Source organism: Lissotriton vulgaris, unplaced genomic scaffold (assembly GCF_964263255.1).
Source record: "Lissotriton vulgaris unplaced genomic scaffold, aLisVul1.2 SCAFFOLD_307, whole genome shotgun sequence".
Taxonomy (NCBI): domain Eukaryota; kingdom Metazoa; phylum Chordata; class Amphibia; order Caudata; family Salamandridae; genus Lissotriton; species Lissotriton vulgaris.
The window spans coordinates 1251927-1260585 of record NW_028241442.1 but is presented as its reverse complement, the minus strand read 5'-3'; the positions used below and the strand labels follow the sequence as shown (position 1 = coordinate 1260585).

The window sequence follows — 8659 nt, the reverse complement described above, 5'->3', positions numbered from 1 at the left end:
AGGGAAGGCCAGGCAACCCTGCCGGAGCAGGGGGGGCCTGGCGTCCCAGCAGCGTCCGCGCGCCCTCTTTCCCAAGATTGCATCTGGAAGGGTTTTGCCCTCCCAGGGAAGCCGGCCACAGAGGTGGGCACCCGAGGCATGTGCATGCGGGCAGCTGGTGGGACTCCACAGACAGCCATGCGTGGAACACAGCCAGACGCCCTGGGACGGGTCCCGGGGCAGACCGGTCGTCAGGCCCCTTTCTCAGGGGCCAGGCGCACCAGCGGCTTTTCTCTGCAGCAGGACCCGGTGAGGGAACCTGCCACGGGCGATTGGGGGGTCTGACCTTGTGGGGGGACGAAGAGGAAGCAGAGCTAACCCTGTGACGGCAACTGACAATCGAGTAATCCTCAGACCGGCATAGCCCCGGAAGGAACCCGGGGCCGCAAGGTGCGTTCTAAGTACCGAGATCGATGTGTCCTGCAATTCACACTATTTCTCGCAGCTAGCTGAGTTCTTCATCGACGCGCAAGCCGAGTGATCCACCGCAAAGAGTCACAGGCAACTTTTTGAAAACGTTCACCCACCTGCGGGTGCAGGAGAGGCGGGAGGAAGACGACACCGTCCATCCACCACCCGCGCGGCAAAATGGCCCAGGCACCCCGTTCAAGGCTTCCCCTCTTGGAGTCAGACAGCACCGTTGGGAGAAAAAAACATTGCCAGGCTCTTGGCCTGGGAGTCCCCTCCACCCACGGGTGAGAAAGGGAGCTCCAAGTGCGACGGGAGCAGGAAGCCCTACAGCTGCCGGTCGCTCCTGGGGACATTGGGAAGGTCCGCATAAGTCTTCAAACCCCTCAGCCCTGCCCCACGGGACCGGGTCAAACTGGGTATCTGGCAACGAGGGAGGGTTGCTCCACCTGCACATCAGCCGTACGTCACCGGGCAGCCCGAGCTATGCCGACGGGCTGGCAAACAGCCCGCCACCATCCTCACCTGGGTCGGAGGCACTGGTAGGGAAGATCCAGGGGGCTCCCCATCCTACACGCCTCCCACTGAGAGGAGCCAAGGTCCCCTCACAGGCCCCTTCTCTTCCAGGATGCCCTGCCATGCGAGAAAGACCCCTCCCCACTAGCCTGAAACCCGGTCGGGCCAGACCAGGACTCAGGCATGGGAGGGCCGAGCCGGCGCCAGAGCCTTTCAAAGGAGGGGTGGTACCAGCCCGTGGATGCACTGCCATTTGGTTTCTTCCCACCCAAGGGGATGTTGTGCCGGGTGAACTTGGGCTCCGTCTTGGAGAGGGACAGGGGACAGGGTCTGCCCCCCCATCTCCGGTCCCTCACACATCGGTCAGGCCCTCCCTGGGGGGAATAGGCCCTCCGAAGTCCCAGTCCTCACACAAGCACCCCATGTGACTGCAGACCGCTCCACCAGCCGGGGCACAACTGGGCCGGGCCCTGTGCTTACGGAATGTGCTTTCAGGAGGCAGGCGAGGGCTTCCGCCTGCCAAAGTCCGCCGTTAATGATCATTCCGCAGGTTCACCTATTGAAAACTTGTTATGACTTTTACTTCCTATAGATAGTCAATTTTGATCATCTTCTCGGCGCTTCGCCAGGGTCGTTGCCGACCCTGGAGGGTCTGATCCGAGGACCTCACTAAACCATCCAATTGGTAGTAGTGACGGGCGATGTGTACAAAGGCCAGGGACTTAATCAACGCAAGCTTATGACACGCACTTACTGGGAATTCCCCGTTCATGGTAAATAATTACAATCCCCAATCCCTATCATGAACGGGTTTCAGCGGATTACCCACACCTGTCAGAGAAGGGTAGACACATGCTGATCCATTCAGTGTAGTGCGTGTGTAGCCCCGGACATCTAAGGGCATCACAGACCTGTTATTGGTCGATCTCATGCGGCTGAACGCAACTTGTCCCTCTAAGAAGTTGGACACCGACCACTGGGGCTCGTGTAACTAATTAGCATGTAGGAGTCTCTTTTGTTATCAAAAATAACCAGACAAATCGCTCCACCAACTAAGAACAGCCATGCACCACCACCCACAGAATCAAGAAAGAGCTATCAATCTGTCAATACTTTCCGTGTCAGGGCTGGGTGAGGTTTCCCGTGTTGAGTCAATTTAAGCCGCAGGCTCCACTACTGGTCGTGCCCTTCCGTCAATTCCTTTAAGTTTCAGCTTTGCAACCATACTCCTCGCGGACCCCAAAGACTTTGGTTTCCGGAAAGCTGCTCGGCGGGTCATGGGAATAACGCCGCCGGATTGCTAGTCGGCATTGTTTATGATCGGAACTATGACGGTATCTGATCGTCTTCTAACCTCCTACTTTCGTTCTTGATTAATGAAAACATTCTTGGCAAATGCTTTCGCTTTGGTTCATCTTGCGCCGGTCCAAGAATTTCACCTCTAGCTGCACAATGCGAATGCCCCTGGCCATCCCTCTTAATCATGGTCCCAGTTCCGAAAACCAACAAAATAGAACCGGGGTCCTATTCCATTATTCCTAGCTGAAGTATTCAGATGACTGGCCTGTTTTGAACACTCTAATTTTTTCAAGGTAAATGCTTCGGACCCCCAGGACACTTAGTCAAGAGGATCAAGGGGCGCCATAAAGCAGGGGCTGGGACAGGACTGCCAGCTTGATCCCAAGATCCAACTACGAGCGTTTTAACTGCAGCAACTTTAATATACGCTATTGGAGCTGGAATTACCATGGCTGCTGGCACCAGACTTGTCCTCCAATGGATCCTCGTTAAAGGATTTAAAGTGTACTCATTCCAGTTACAGGGCATGGAAAGAGTCCTGTATTGTTATTTTTCGCCACTACCTCCACGAATCGGGAGTGGGTAATTTGCGCGCCTGCGGCCTTCCTGGGATGTGGTAGCCGTTTCTCAGGATTCCTCTCCGGAATCGAACCCTGATTCCCCGTTACCCATGGTCACCATGTAATGCACAGAAAGTACCATCGAAAGTTGATAGGGCAGACATCTGTATTTATCATCGCCGTCACAGAGAAATGTGTGATCGGCCTGAGGTAATCTAGAGTCACCAAAGTGGCCGGGCGAGCCCGAATTGGCCGTGGTCTGATAAAGGTGTGCATCCCGGGAGGTTAGCGCTTGTCGGCATGTATAAGCTCTGGAATTACCAGCTCTGGAATTACCACAGTTATCCAAGTAACAGATGGAGCGATCAAAGGAACTATAACTGCTTTAATGAGCAGTTTCACTGTACCGGCCGTGTGTACATACACCAGCATCGCTTAATCTTTGATACAAGCATTTGCTACCGGCAAGATCAACCAGGTAGCCGCACCTGATGACGGGGTGGGAGCCGCACGCCCATCTCCCCGACCGACACCCTTAGCGCAACGCTCCATCTCTCGGGAGCCTGCCAGAGGAAGGAGCCCACCCGCCTGGGCAGGAGGGCTCGCTGTAGAGGTGTGGAGCGGTGCGGTTGCAAGGGCACCAGCAGGCCCAGCTGTCTCCCCGAAAGGAAGAGGAAGGCCGAGGTGCAGCCTGAGCAAGACGCAGGGGTGCCGGGGCCTGGCGGCGGCAGAACGCCTCAGAGCGATTGTTCCGAGCTGCTGTGGAAACATGCTGGGCGGAGAGGGAGGACGGCGTACCATAACGATACCGCAGTGCTGTGGAGCCTCGGTTGGCCTGGGATAGCCGGCCTCTTTCGGGGGGCCGGTGGTAGAGCCGCTCACTTGGGGACCAGAGCGCAGACGGAAGGGGGCCACCTCCATCGCCCTTAGTGCACCACATGTTCCTGGGGCACCCGGTGCTAAATTATTCGTAGACAACCTGATTCTGGGTCAGGGTCTCGTAAGTAGCAGAGCAGCTACCTCGCTGCGATCTATTGAAAGTCATCCTCTGAGCAAAGCTTTTGTCTCCGTGCGTGGGTGCCCGTGGATGCCTCCCTCAACCACACCAATGGGTGGGTCTCTCTGCTGCCATGCTGGCCAGAGGGATGCAGAGGGAGTAACGTGGGTCTGCGGGAGGCTGCCTCCACCATATGCCCTTTGGCACTGGGGCCTCCCCTCCCCTCCCTGCCCCACCGGGGTGCGGGGACAGGGGTCACCATCCCTCGCAGGTCAGCAGGGTGACTAGATGGCCTCCCCTTCCCCTTACCACTGCTCCTGGGAAAGTCAGGCAGGAACGTGAACAGCAGGCACCCGTGGGAAGGAGCCTCCAGAGCGGTTCCTCGGTGTGCTCAACCACCCTCGCCGGACTGCAAGGGCGACTGGATATGGCACCCTTTCAGCCCATCTGGGCACTGGGTCATCCCGGGCCATCTGGTTGCCTGGCTGCACGACCAGATGGCCCTACGGGCAGGGTGACCAGATGGCCCTGCGGGCTGCGTGACCAGATGGCCTTGCGGGCTGGGTGACCAGATGGCCCTGCGGGCTGGTGGCCGGGTTAACTCCAATTTTTGTCCTTCCCCTAAATTCTATAAGCCCCCACTACATGGGGGCTTAATAGTTGAGGAGAATGGGCTCCCGGGGCAGGCCGTCAGGGAGAGGACGAGGCCTGGGCTTAACCCTCCTTGGTTCCGGCTGAGGGTCTAGGTGCTGGGGACAGGGGCCCACCAAAGCCCGGGGAGGCTCTCCCCCGCCTGGCCAGGGTTCTGAAGCTGGGACCAGCCCGGGGCTTGAGCTCTGACCAACAGGCCAGGGGGTACGTGAGCCCCACGTCCTGCAAGCCATCAGAGGGTCTGGGTGCTGGGGACAGGGGTCCACTGGGGCCTGGGTAGGCTCTCCCAGGCCTGGCCAGGGCTCGGAAGCTGGGACCAGGCCAAGGGCTTGAGCTCTGTCCAGCATGCCCCGGGGTGCGAGAGCCCCCCGTCCTGCAAGCCATCAGAGGGTCCGGGTGATGGGGACGGGGGTCCACCGGGGCCCGGGAGGCTCTCCCTGGCCTGGCTAGGGCTCGGAAGCTGGGACTGGGCCCGGGGCTTGAGCTCAGTCCAGCGGGCCCAGGGGTGCGTAAGCCCCCCCTTCCTGCAAGCCATCAGAGGTTCCGGACACTGGGGACGGGGGTCCACGGGGTCCCAGGGTGGCTCTCCCTGTTCTGGCTAGAGTTCGGAAGCTGGGACTGGCTGAGGGCTTGAGCTCCGTCCAGTTGGCCCCGGGATGTGTGAGCCCCAGTCCTACAAGCCATCAGAGGGTCCGGGCATTGGGGATGGGGTCCACCGGGGTCCGTGGGGGTTCTCCCCGGTCTGGCTAGGTTTCGGAAGCTGGGACTGGGACTGGGGCTTGAGCTCTGTCTGGGAGGCCCCGGGGTGTGTGAGCCCCCCGTCCTACAAGCCATCAGAGGCTCCGGGCGCTGGGGACGGGGGTCCACCGGGGCCCGTGGAGGCTCTCCCCAGCCTGGCTAGGGTTCGGAAGCTGGGAACAGGACAAGGCCCGGGGCTTGAGCTCCGCCCGATGGGCCCCAGGGTGCGTGAGCCTCCAATCCTGCAAGCCAGCCAAGGGTCCGGGCACTGGTGACCGGGGAGGCTCTGCCTGGCCTGGCTAGGGTTCAGAAGTTGGGACGGGGCCCGGGGCTCGTGCTGCGTCTGGCAGGCCCCAGAGTGCAGGAGCCCCCCATCCTGCAAGCCAGCTGAGGGTCCCGGAGATGGGGACGGGGGTCCACTGGTGCCCAGGCAGGCTCTTCCCGGCCTGGCTCCTTTCAGAAGCAGGGACTGGGCCAGGGAGCAGGGGTGGCTGTCTTCATCCACTACACTGTTAAAGCAGAGTTTTATGCCCACCCCTACTTCTGATCTCAGGTTGATCAAATCCAGCACAGATCCATTCGACACTTGATTTGATTAGTAGGTCCATTCAGGTGCAGAAGGCATAGAACAAGGCGTTCTTGCCTTGTGTGTATTCAACTTCATCTAGTAATAATACCATAATCACTAATAGGTCCACTCAAGTCTCAGTAAATTAAAACTTGCTCAACGCGTGGTAGCTTAGTCAAGAAGCGGTAAGGTTTAACTTAGGAGACAGGTATGTGAAAAATATTTATCATTATCAAAACAGTAAATAAGCTAAAGAAACAACACACAAAAAATCCAATATCAATTCATACAAATAGAGAATATTCTTACTTTCAAAACAACACAAAAAAGAAGAAACCCAGTGTAGGGAAGCGGAGATAGGAATTTTGATAGATGAAACCAAATATTTAGCATTTTTGTCCCAACAAGATGAAAGCGCCACTCGCAGCTATCTAGGCATGCTGGACCAGGACAAAGTCAGGTTTTAGGCCACTCGTGATGGAGATTGGGTCGCTTGAGTTGAGGGCTATGTCCCAGTCAAAGGTTTTGGACCTCCGGATCCGGCGCCCAATTAAATGACAGCATCCTGATTTAGCACGAAGACTCAGTAAGACTCTGGAAGTCTTAGTCCCTGATGTCGAGCTTTCAGTGGGACAAACTAGCATGGTCAGCTTGATTCATGAGTTGATGACTGCAATTGATGACTGCACCTTAACTCTTAACATCGAACCTGTCTCCTCCTTGAGCTTTTCTGCAAAACTTTACAGAAAGTTTGCAAACTTTGAGTACTAAAAGTTTCTTTGTTCATAAAGGTAAAAAAAGGGTCCAATGGCACCCGCCAAGGGTTCAGAGACTCTGGATTGCCTCTTGGGGATAGGACTCAAAGGCCCACAATGCACCTACACAGTCAAGGAAAAATCTAATTGCAACTTGTCAGCTGGGATGATCCTCTCATTGGCTTGGCAGGTGATGTCTTCTAGCTCCGTTGTACTTGTTGCTGATGAACCAGAATGCACTGTTCTCCCACCCCAGAGGTGTGGCAAACAACTGACTACACTACCCTTCCAGTCCCTCTCCTAATCGAGTTAGGGGGGCTCCCATTTGTCTAGAGATTGATTACGCTAAATTTTGACCTGGCCTAACTTCTCAAATTTAACCCTGATGGTCTTTTATGTGCCTGCTGAAATCTGTCAAGGGGAATAAATGCTTCAAAATTACACTTACAAATTAATCATACTTAAAGGACCACAGACTCTGAATTTTCAATTTATGGATTTATTATAAGGCCAAAAATAATTGGATATACACGCTGTAGGAGAGTAGGGTCTGCTATGCTATGGTCCCCCCAAATTTTTGCTTTTTGCTTCACTGGTTTCTGACTTAATGTGGCTGTGGGCCTGCTAATCAGACCCACAGCCTGCTGTTCGCTCTCAATTGGAACTGGTTCACCTTATAGGCCCCTGTAACAGTGTACCCTAGGTATCCAGGGCATAGGTGTATACAAGGCCTACCAGTGGCTGCAGCATGTATTGTGCCACCACTGGCCTGGCCTAGCTATTTGACACAACTGCCTGTTCACTCAGCTGGGGTAAGTTGGTGAAATCACCTCTTACTTAGATATAGTATATCTATATCTAACATATATGGACACATGGTAACCTATAAGTCACTCCTATGGCAGGCCTCGACAATCCTGGAGGCAGAGTGCTTGGTTTCATGTGAGATGGTGCTCTGGCATGAGCTGAGCCTGTCTGCAGCTTTTGGAACAACGTCCTTTAGCTGTGCCATGATATTGCCATACCATGTACTCTTAAGTGCATTGTGAACCTCGCGGCTAAATGCTATCTTTGGTTTGGCTTTATCAAAACATGTCGAGTAAGGTGTCATACGATTTGGAATACTACCCCCTCACCAATTCTGGCAACGGGGGTAGCATTCCACCCTTCTAGAGGGAGACAACATGTACCTAACCTGAAACCCGGGTAAAGTTAAACATGAGCCTCAGCATCACAAAATGGATGCTGCCACCACAGACACAAGTCTGACCTCCTGCTGCTGGGAGTCCTTCCAGCTTGGGAGGCTTGTTCAAAGGGTTTCCTGTCATGGGAGGTGCTTACACCACCCCAGACAGGATTTTGTGTAGTGGGTTAGGGAGGGCTGAATAGAATGAGACATGCCTGGGGCACACAAGGTGTCCCTGTGCATATGCCAGTTCAAACCAGAGCTGGGGCTCTTCAGCCCCAGTCCTGGCACGAAACTGGACAAAGGAAAGGGGCTGTACCCACCCCCATTCCTGGTCCCACCCAGAGGAGGGACCTAGCAGGTGATCCGGCCCCTAGATTTGGTTTAAGAGTAGGAGCTGTGTCCTAAGACTTCAGATCATCCTGAACTCGACTTGAAATAAGAAGATAACTGAAGATAAACTGGACTTTGGTGTTCTGCTGCACAGAAGACTGAAGTGCATCTCCCTTGTGGCCAAGAAGTGACCTCCCTGTGAATACAGGCACCATCCAGCAACTCGACAACTGCTTTGCCACTGCCTCCCACCGGAGCCTGAGCCCAGAGCCCAACAAGACCTAGATTCCCAGACATCTCAGAGCCCGATCCACAGTCCCTGAAAAGAAGACACCCGTGGAGGCACCGAGAGACGTGGGACTGGCCATCTTGGAAGATCCGCGAAAAGCTGACTGCGCACCACCCGAGGCATCCTCAATGCTGTGCTTTGGGGTTTGAGAAGCCTTACCATCGAGCAACAGCTGCACCAAAGATTAGCCCTCCAGCATCCAGGAGATCTGCGTGGAGCCCTTTTGCCTTTTGCCACTTGACGCGTCATCACGGTTACTGGCCAGTTGACTAGTGGCCATCTTGGCAACAAAATCTACAATAAACGACACTGGTCTGGTT

General features: G+C 55.3%; 1 non-coding gene and 1 pseudogene across 1 annotated transcript; both read right to left on the bottom strand.

Annotated features, from left to right (window-relative positions):
• Positions 1 to 383: 383 nt before the first annotated feature.
• On the bottom strand, positions 384 to 536 carry LOC147671290 (5.8S ribosomal RNA). Its single transcript, XR_015303642.1, has one exon. It is a non-coding gene; the product is annotated as a 5.8S ribosomal RNA (ribosomal RNA).
• A 960-nt stretch (positions 537 to 1496) lies between these two features.
• On the bottom strand, positions 1497 to 3303 carry LOC147671289 (18S ribosomal RNA; annotated as a pseudogene).
• Between the last annotated feature and the right edge of the window lie 5356 nt (positions 3304 to 8659).